Genomic DNA, 9,798 nt, shown 5'->3' with positions numbered 1-9,798 from the left:
GCAATCTCAGTTCACTGAAACCTCCACCTCCTGGGTTCAAGTGATTCTCCTGCCTCAGCCTCCCAAGTAGCTGGGATTACAGGCATGCACAACCACGACCGGCTAATTCTTGCATTTTTAGTAGAGACGGGGTTTCACCATGTTGGTCAGGCTGGTGTCGAACTCCTGAGCTCAAAGTGATCCACCCACCTCGGCCTCCCAAAGTGCTGGGATTACAGGCATGAGCCACTAAGTCCAGCCAGCTCAACTTTTTAAATGATGTCTGGGGCTCCACCTGGAAAGTCCTGAATGGCTCATGTGGCTGAGGGCTGGAAGCATCTGGAGGCCCCTTCACTCACATATCTAGCATCTGAGCTAAGATTATTCAAAGACCATGCTGAGTGAAGACTGTTGACTGTAACATCTACAAATGGCCTCTACATGGGAGTGTCCAGAGAGCAAGTCCTCCAAAGAACTAGGAAAGATGCGTCTAATCTTTCCTAGTTCTAATCTGGTCTCAGAAATCACACACCACATTCTACGGACTAAAACAAGTCACTAAGGTCATCCCAAATTCAAAAGGAGAAGAAATAGATTCCATCTGTTGATGGGGGGTGTCAAGGCATATTGCAGAAGACCATGTGAGATGGGAGCTATGGTTGCTTCTATCTTTAAAAAATACAAACTGCCACAGTAAACAAAAAGAAGTTATCCATTATAAACCTAAGTAGTCGTTGAGCTGGGCCTGGTGACTTGAACCTGTAATCTCAGCTACTCAGGAGGCTAATGCTTGGAATTACTTAAGGGCAGGAGTTTGAGACCAGCCTGGGCAACATAACAAGACCCTGGATCTCTACAAAAACATTTAAAAAAAAAAATGCTGAGCATGGTGGCACGTGCCTGCAGTCCTAGGAGGCTGAGGTGTGCGGATCGCTTGAGCCCAGGAGTTGGAAGCTGCAGTGAACTATCATCGTGCCACTGCACTCCAGCCTGGGCAATAGAGAGAGACCCCCATCTCTAAAAAGAAAAAAAAAGTCATTGATTTATACCAACAACAACAAAAATGAATGATTTGGGATGTAAAAATAAGATTAAAATAAACCATTAGATAATAATACATGGAAAATGGAAGGTGTGTAATTGGAGTTGAAGCTTTTAAGATCTTTGCTTGGGAGGGGCATAAAGATATAGGCCAGGTAGAGTGGCTCATGTTTGTAATCCAGCACTTGGAAGGCTAAGACAGGAGAACCTCTTGAGGTTAAGAGTTCCAGACCAGACTGGGCAACATAGCAAGACTCTGCCTCTACAAAAAAAGTTTTCTAAACTTAGCTAGGCATGGTGGTATGCACCTATAGTCCTAGCTACTTGGGAGGCTGAGGTGGGAGGATCCCTTGAGCCCAAGAGTTTGAGGCTACAGTGAGCTATGATCATGCCACTGTACTCCAGCCTGAGTGACAGAGCAAGATCCCACCTCTTAAAAAATAAAATTATATTAAATATATTGACTAATTTATCCCTTGTTAAATCAAATACACATGATAGAAAGATAAGTCAACTACTAAAAGAATCAAAATACAATGTATAATTTTCAAACCAGTATAAGGAAAGGGGGTGGAGATAAAGAAAATTTGATCAATATAATAGACAGTAGCAGGCCAGGCATGGTGGCTCATCCTGCAATCCCAGCACTTTGGGAGGCCAAAGTGGGTGGATCATCTGAGGTCAGGAGTTCAAGACCAGCCTGGCCAAAATGGTGAAACCCCATCTCTACTAAAAGTACAAAAATTAGCTGGGCATGGTGGTGTGCACCTGTAGTCCCAGCTACTCTGGAGGCTGAGGCATGAGAATTGCTTGAACCCGAGAGGAGGAGACTGCAGTGAGCCAAGATTGCATGACTGCACTCCAGCCTGGATGACAGAGCAAGAATCTGCCTCAAAAAAAAAAAAAAAAAAAAAAAAAAAGATACTAGCAAAGGGAGGAAAGAAGCAAAGCAAAATTATGGTAAATATAGGCCAGGCACAGTGGCTCACACCTGTAATCCCAGCACTTTGGGAGGCCAAGGCTGGCGGATCACTTGAGGCCAGGAGTTTGAGACTGGCCTGGCCAACATGTTGAAACTCTATCTCTACCAGAAATACAAAAATTAGCCAGGTGTGGTGGCACATGCCTGTAGTCCCAGCTACTCAGGAGGCTGAGGCAGGTGAATCACTTGAATCCGGGAGGCAGAAGTTGCAGTGAGCCGAGACTGCACCACTGCATTCCAGCCTGGGCAACAGAGCGAGACTCCATCTCAAAAAAGAAAAAAAAAAGGTAAATATAAAATAAGTAAAATTGCAGAATTAAATCCAAATATATAACAATAATAAATGCAAATGGACTTGATTTTTCATTTAAATAACAGATTCTCAGATTATATTTTTAAAATTCTAGCTATATGCTATTTATAAGACATACACCTAAAACATAATGACACAGAAATATTGGGAATATTTCTATACTAAGCAGATGCTAACCAAAAGAAAGATGGTGTAGCAATATTAGTATTAGGCAAAATAGACTTTAAGGCAAAAGCCATCACTAAGAAAAAGGTGTCATTATATAATGATAAAAGGAATAATTATCAATAGGATAAAACAATGTTGAACCTGCTTGCAACTAATAGCTCTAAAATATATACAGCAAACAGTTACAGAATTACAAGAAAAAACTGTCAAAGTCACCATCATACTGAGAGATTTTAAACAAAGGGTTATCAACTCCAGGCCTCCATGTTAGAATCATGGATGCTTTAAGATTACAATCGTTCCTTTAATGTGATCTAATTCTAGACATGATTTCTTCACCTGCCAGTCTGTGTAAACTGAAGAAGGCAGTACAGAGGTTTGTCTTCATGCTGGCTGAATAATTGCACACTTGTCAGGCAGCAGAAATGTGCATAGCCAGATGTTTTTTACTAAAATAATCATTCTTTTTTCTGCCACAAATACATGAGCCTCAAAGAGTGGCAGCTGTCCTAAATTGATTTATTTTAAATCTACTGGAGCACCTACTTTACACTGAGGGTGGCTGTGCTCCTTAAGACACTAGGTTACAGTAATCTGAGTTTTTGTCAATTAAATCATATTTCTCAACCCATTCACAGATGCTTGTATGTGTATTATATGTTCACATATTACAAATTAGCAAAGTAGAATGCTTAAAAATGTTTTTATCTCATTCAACCTCTGGTTTACAGATAAGGAAACAGATCCAGAGACAGTAATGAGTTTCCAAGAGCCTTAAACTCCTGTTTAAGCACCTGCCGCCTGATTCCACCTCAGCCTCACTCCACCTTACCAGAAGAAGAAAAAAGGAAGTGACAACAAGGAAGGGGTGAGGCTTACACCAGGAAAGTCTAACTCCCAGAAATCCCCAACTAACTTCTATTTACAGCTCATTGGCCAGTACTGGATCCTGAGCCTACCCCTAGCTGCAAGGGATGATGGGAAGTATAATTTGTTTGCCAATCCCATCAAAATCAGGGTTCTGCCACATACTTAAATAACAACAAATTAACCTACAGTTGTTAACTGGGTACCGTTTTAAGGACGTGGCTCAAGTCTTTACCTCCAGATACCTCCAGATTAGGGATACTTCCCCCTAATGTTGGCCTTGCTGCATTGTGTCACAGTTATTCACAACATTCTCCAGTAACTAAATGATAAGCTTTTTGAAGTCAGGGACTATCGTGGCAAGGATGAAAAGCTAGTGTAGGAAAGCGCTTGTGAAATTTTCTGTGCTGTACATACACAAAGTGATATTTTCATTATCAATAGCAGGAATGCTTTTTGTGCAATCTCCCCCACCCCAGCTGCTATGGTTTGAATGTGTTCCCCCAAAATTCACGGGTTGGAAGCTTGTCCTCATTCTGATGGTATTAAGAGGTGAAACATTTAAGAGATGATTAGGTCATGAGGGCTCTGTCCTCATGAACGGATTAATGCTATTATGCAAGAGTGAGTGAAGTGTTATTGCTGAGGGGTGGGCTCCTGATAAAAAGGATTAATTCAGCCGATTTCCTCTCTCTGTCTCTCCTGCCCTTGCTTTCACCTTCTGCCTTTTGCCACAGAGTGGCCCTCGCCAGATGCTGGCACCATGCTCTTGAACTTCCCAGCCTCCAAAACAGTAAGCCAAATAGATTTTCATTCATTATAAGTTACCCAGCCTGTGGTATTCTGTTACAGCAGCAGAAAATGAACTAAAAGGCCAGTGGCACTGTCTCTGCACACAGTATGTGCTCAGCGTGTGTGCACTCTATGGTTCAATACAACGTTTATACATCCTCCTGCCCCCCTCCCACCCTCCAGCTTCTGCTGGGTGTGCAGGAGCTCAGGCACCATGGTGGGCCTCTATGTGCCCCAGGATGCTGTCTCCAGGTGGACAAAAGTGAGTCTAAGGGGAGTGGGACATCAAAGCAAGCACTTCCTCATCCCATTGCAGGCCCTGTGCCAGCGTGGCAGGTCTCCGTATGAAGGCTGGGGGCCTGGGGCAGGATGTGGCGAGGAAGAAAGAGAAGTGGAGAAGCAGGGACAGACTGAGCTGGAGGGAGAACGAGGAGGGACTGAATACAGATGAGGTCTAGAGATAGCCTTTGCCCCCATCCCAGAAACCAAATCCTACAATGCTCCACCCTCAGTCTGCAAGGCTCTGCCCAGTCCAGCACCAGGTGCCCCTCTCAGCAGCCCTGAGCAAAGGGCAGGAGGCAGGTTGCAAGCCTAGGGACTGCACCAGGCTGACTTTTCACACACTAGTCTCATTGCATCTTCACATCATCACCCAAAGGTAAGTATTTCCATTTTACAGTTAAGAAGAGTGAGGCCCAGAGATCTAAGTGGGCTGCCCAAGGCCACCCAGTAAGGGACAGGGCTGGGGTTGATCTGACTCTGAACTCCATGCCCTTTCACAGGACTGTACCTCTGACGCAGGGCACCAGCAGGCACCCAGGCCTCATCCCTGGGCGGATAGAGCTACACCTGTGGGGGCAAGGCAGCAGCCCTGCAGGGGAGGTGCCTGGTTGCCACTCTCCCCATCTGTGGCTGCTTCCTCCCCCTCCACAGCCAGCAGGAGCAGTTTCATGGAGCTGGGAGTCCCGTGGGCTCCCCACTTCCAGGCAGCTCCTCAACTCTTCAATCTGGATCTATCTGGGGGTGGGTCAGAAAAGGCTGCCTCTTGGACCGGGCGCAGTGACTCACAGCTGTAATCCCAGCACTTTGGGAGGCCAAGGTGGGCCGATCACTTGAGGTCAAGAGTTTGAGACCAGCCTGGCCAACATGGTAAAACCCCATCTCTACTAAAAATATACAAAAAAAAAAAAAAAAAATTAGCTGAGTGTGGTGGCGCACGCTTCTGCAGTGGCAGCTACTCAGGAGGCTGAGGCACGAGGATCGCTTGAACCCAGGAGGCAGAGGCTGCAGTGAGCCAAGATCGCACCACTGCACTCCAGCCTGGACAACAGAGTGAGACTCCATCAAAAAAAAAAAAAGGGAAGGAAGGAAGGAAGGAAGGAAGGAAGGAAGGAAGAGGAAAGAAGGAGGGAAGGAGGGAAGGAAGGAAGGAAGGGAAGGAAGAAAGGGTTTCCTAGAATGCACCAGGCCAAGACTAAGACCCAGGCCCCTCCCCAGCCATTCCAATCTCCCTATAGTTGCTGGGGATCCAGAGCCTCTCCTGCTCTCCCCCAGCCCAGGGTGCCCTTCCTGCCTTCTCAGTGGCCGGGGTGCCCCTTTCCCTGTCTTTTTCCTGGCCTGCCCTCTGGCAAGGGAGTGGGTCCTGAGCTGTGTGCAGGGGGAATGCGTGACACAGAGTGGGGTGGAACAGAATCCCAGGAAGGCTGAGCCCATGCCCTGCCCTTCATCCTCTGGCCCTTTCCCAGAGGAGGCACAACAAACTCAAAGAGAACGTATGGGCTCCAGACCAAAGGTCCTTGGTTCATTGCATGCAGCTCCCACGGCTGCAGGAGCTTTTATGAGAAAGCAGCAAATCATAAGAAAACTATCTCCTTGGGAGGACTTAATTGGGACAGAAACTGCAGATGGATGCCAGATGTGCAACGGCATCCAAACCAGAGTCCCAAATCCCCACAAAGATCCTCAGTCGACTCTCCCGATCCTTTGACCAGGTAATAAGAGTCCTAACAGCAGTAGCAATGGCTTCATTTCTAAAGCACACATGGTATGCTATGCACTGCTTTTATTTCTAGTTCCTTTCATTACCTAGAGAGGCATTGCTCTGCACATTTTACAGATAAGGAAACTGAGGTTACTGAGGTTAGGTAACTCGACCAAGGTCACGTATTTAGAAAGTGGTGGAACTTTTCAAAATACTAAGTTGGGGAAATGCTCATCATTTGTAGAAAAATTTTCAATAAGGCATAAGAACACAGGTTTCCAGTTAACCCTCAGTTACCCAGAAAAGTAAATTCCCCAGAACGTCCTGCACATCGTGTATGCCTGTGTACGTGCGTGCACTTGAATATTCTGATTAGCAGAGCTCGTGATAAACAGGCCAGACTACAGGGGAAGAAAATGTACAGAAACCAGAAACCATATTCTCCGAATTCATCGCGTGCTTGGAGATCCCCAGGTAAAAAGTTAGCAAAACATACCTTGTTCAAAGCAACTGGCCAAGGACGGGGTGTGAAGCAGCCACTGCTGCTGGGGGCACAGCAACCATTGGATTCCCCTCCCCACCCCTAACTGCCCGCGGGCAGCAGATCCAGGGTTGCCCGGCCACCTCCCTCTCCTGACTGCAGTATGGGAAGAAACGCAGGACGCTGGCAGGCACCAGACCATGCCCCGCCCCTGATCCACAGTGTGGCCTTGAGCACACCACTTTCCCTCTCTGGGCCTTGGTTTTCCCATCTGTAAAATCAGGGCACAGTGAACTGTAAAGGGCTCGGAGGGAAATTTCATGGATTGGTTGATGATCCCAGGCTGCCACCCTTTAGGAGAGGTCCTCCCTCCAGAGGGCTCTTGGACCTGGGGGATCCCAGGTGGGAGCCTTCATGGGAAGCGGAAGTGATCCCTGAGACCTCTGCAGGCTTCTCTCCTACCTCTGAAAGACTGAGCAGGCAGCCTGGTGTCTCAGACACTCCTCATTTCCCTACTTCCCTTCAACAGGGTTAGAGTTCCTACGAAAGCTTCACTGCTATGCAAGAAGGCAGAATGCTCTCCTACACGGAGGCGCACCCAGACAGTCCACCGGACACATGTGCGCATAAGCCCGAGTGTGCTCAAGCCCCTCCACACCACCGGCATGGCACTATGGCACTCTAAGCAGGAGCTCAGAGGCCTTCTGGGCCAGACCTAGGGCAGCCCTTGCCACTCCTGAGTGACAGACCTATGTCTGGGTACCAGGGCAGTGAGGACTCCCAGAATGTACACAATATGGCAGCACCCACTCTGCTTCTTGTCCTTCCTCTAAGTGCCCATTCAGCATCTTAAAATGGAGATGTAGCCTGGTGCCGTGGCTCACGCCTATAATCCCAGCACTTTGGGAGGCCAAAGTGGGTGGATCACTTGAGCCCAGGAGTTCAAGACCAGTCTGGGCAACATAGTGAGATCCCACCTCCATAAAAATTTTTAAAAGATTAGACAGGCATGGTGGTGCATGCCTATGGTCGTGGCTGCCTGGGAGGCTGAGGTGCAAGAATCACTTGAGCCCAGGAGTCCAAGGCTGCAGTGAGCTGAGACTGCACCACTGCACTCAGCCTGACCCTGTCTCAAAAAAAAAAAAAAAAAAAAAAAAAAACAGAGATCCTCCCAGCTTTCTTCCGGGAGCGAGGTGTTCTCTTCATCCCTTGGGATTAACAGTCAACACCGCCCCCTCTAAGCCACTTATTATGATATTGACATACTTCAGTGTCAGTACTAGGGACTGCTCCAAGTCCCAGCATGGCTGGGACCACCCTGGTGCCTTCCCCCTCTTCAGACTCCCCAGCAACATGACAACTGAGTGGGGGGTGACATTAGGTCCTCTGGTAGGTCAGGAGCTGTAATGACCCAGTCCTGCCGGGCCACCCCGTAGCATCACACTGTGGCAGGGAGGCAAGGATTGCAGGCACCTGAGTCCTCCTCACACGCTCAGCTGACCCTGCAGGTCCCTGACCTTGGCTGTGTTCGGTGCCTGTCCTTGCGTGTGGCGGGCAGCAGCCAGGCTTTGTGTGCAGCACTGTGTCACAGCCATCTTGCTGTCTGCAGGACTGTTGCCGGTGACAGCAGCTATGTGCCTGGCCCTTCCTGGGAGCTCAGGAGGGTCCTGCTTACAGGGCGAATTTTGTGCTGAGACAGCTGAGAGGCCAGGTGTTCTGGGTGGCCCAGGAAAACCAGCCGTCAGCATCTCCTGCCCACACCTGTCCTGAGGTCAGAACGAACTTGAGTCCAGCAGGCTCCCAGAGCCACAGAGCTTCTGCACCTGCAAAGCTGGGGTCCCTGCTTCAGACTGAAGGGAGTGGGGACCTGAAGAGAATGCATACAGGTACCTCAGACCGGACACAGGGGTTGCAGGGGGAGCGGAGGGGAGCCCCTGGGTCCACCCCACCCACGCCACCCTGGTAATTCAGCTTGAAACAAATGATTAGCCTCTCTGTATAGACCCATGTTTCTCTCCTGGGCATGTCAGTTCAGTAAAACCCCGTTCATTTGGGCCTCACTGTGACCTCTAGGGCGCTGGCCAAAGGGCAAGCACAGCCAGGCCAAGGGGCCTGGGAGTGAAATCGTGGGTGGGGATAGGTGACAGGGGTGTTGAATCGGCCCGAGTGGTTCTTTCTTTTCGAGTTAATTTCGCATTGGTCTCTGGAAGGCAAGTTTGTCCAACGCGTGGCCCACGGGCGGCATGGGACCGAGGAAGGTTTTGAATGCGGCCCAAATTCATAAAGCTTTCTTAAAACACTGAGGTATTTCCGCGATTTTTTCTTTTAGCTCACCGGCTGTCGGTAGTGTTAGTGTATTTTATGTATGGTCCAAGACAATTCTTCAACTTCAAAAGACGGAACGCCCCTGCAATGGGACGCCAGACACCTCTAAGAGTGGGTGTAGGCCTCCAAAAGTGACCACATGATACTTCCAGAAAAACTTCACATGCGGAGGTGTGCAGGAATGTGCGTGCTGCTAGAAAAGAGGCCTAAGGGGTCTGCCAACGTCCTGAGAACCCAGGAGAGCAGGGCCCGCTGGGACAGGCAGGGGAAGGCCTCGGGAGGGACACGACGGTCAGGCAGCAGAGCCTGCGGGGCTGGAGGAGGCGCCCTCCTCTCAGCTGCTCTTCCTGCCCCTTTCGGTGGCGGGGCTGTGTGGGGCCCGGGGCTTTCGGCGGGGCCGGAGGGGCCGGCGAGGCTGCGGCCCTGGAGCCCCCTGCCTGGCAGCCATTTGGGCCCCATTTGGGCCCCAGGGAAATATCGGCGCTTTGGCTAACCGAATTATTCTTTCGGTTTGAGCCAGCTCCCCTTTTTGAGTCAGATCCGGCGGCAGAGCCAGAAAAGCGCTTTCTGAAACCCCAGCGCGGTCCTGGGTGGGGGTGGGGTGGGGGGCGCGGCCGAGCCGCTGGGCGCCCTCCCCGCCCTCCCCCCTCCCCACCCAGTCCTTCCCCCGCTGCCCCCCCCAAGCCCGGTGTCGCCCCCTCCGCCCCCAGCCGCAGCCCCAGAGCCAGTGCCCAGAGGGGCCAGGCAGCCCGCAGGGGTCGCTCACCGCTGGTGCAGGGGCTTGGTCCACCACACTAGTGCTTAGGGCACCAAAATAGAAAAAGAATAATGCTTGGAAAGAATTTGATGTTTCCCAAGGAGCATCGAAA

This window comes from Symphalangus syndactylus, chromosome 14, assembly GCF_028878055.3.
Source record: "Symphalangus syndactylus isolate Jambi chromosome 14, NHGRI_mSymSyn1-v2.1_pri, whole genome shotgun sequence".
Classification (NCBI taxonomy): domain Eukaryota; kingdom Metazoa; phylum Chordata; class Mammalia; order Primates; family Hylobatidae; genus Symphalangus; species Symphalangus syndactylus.
This window is presented reverse-complemented; position numbering follows the sequence as displayed.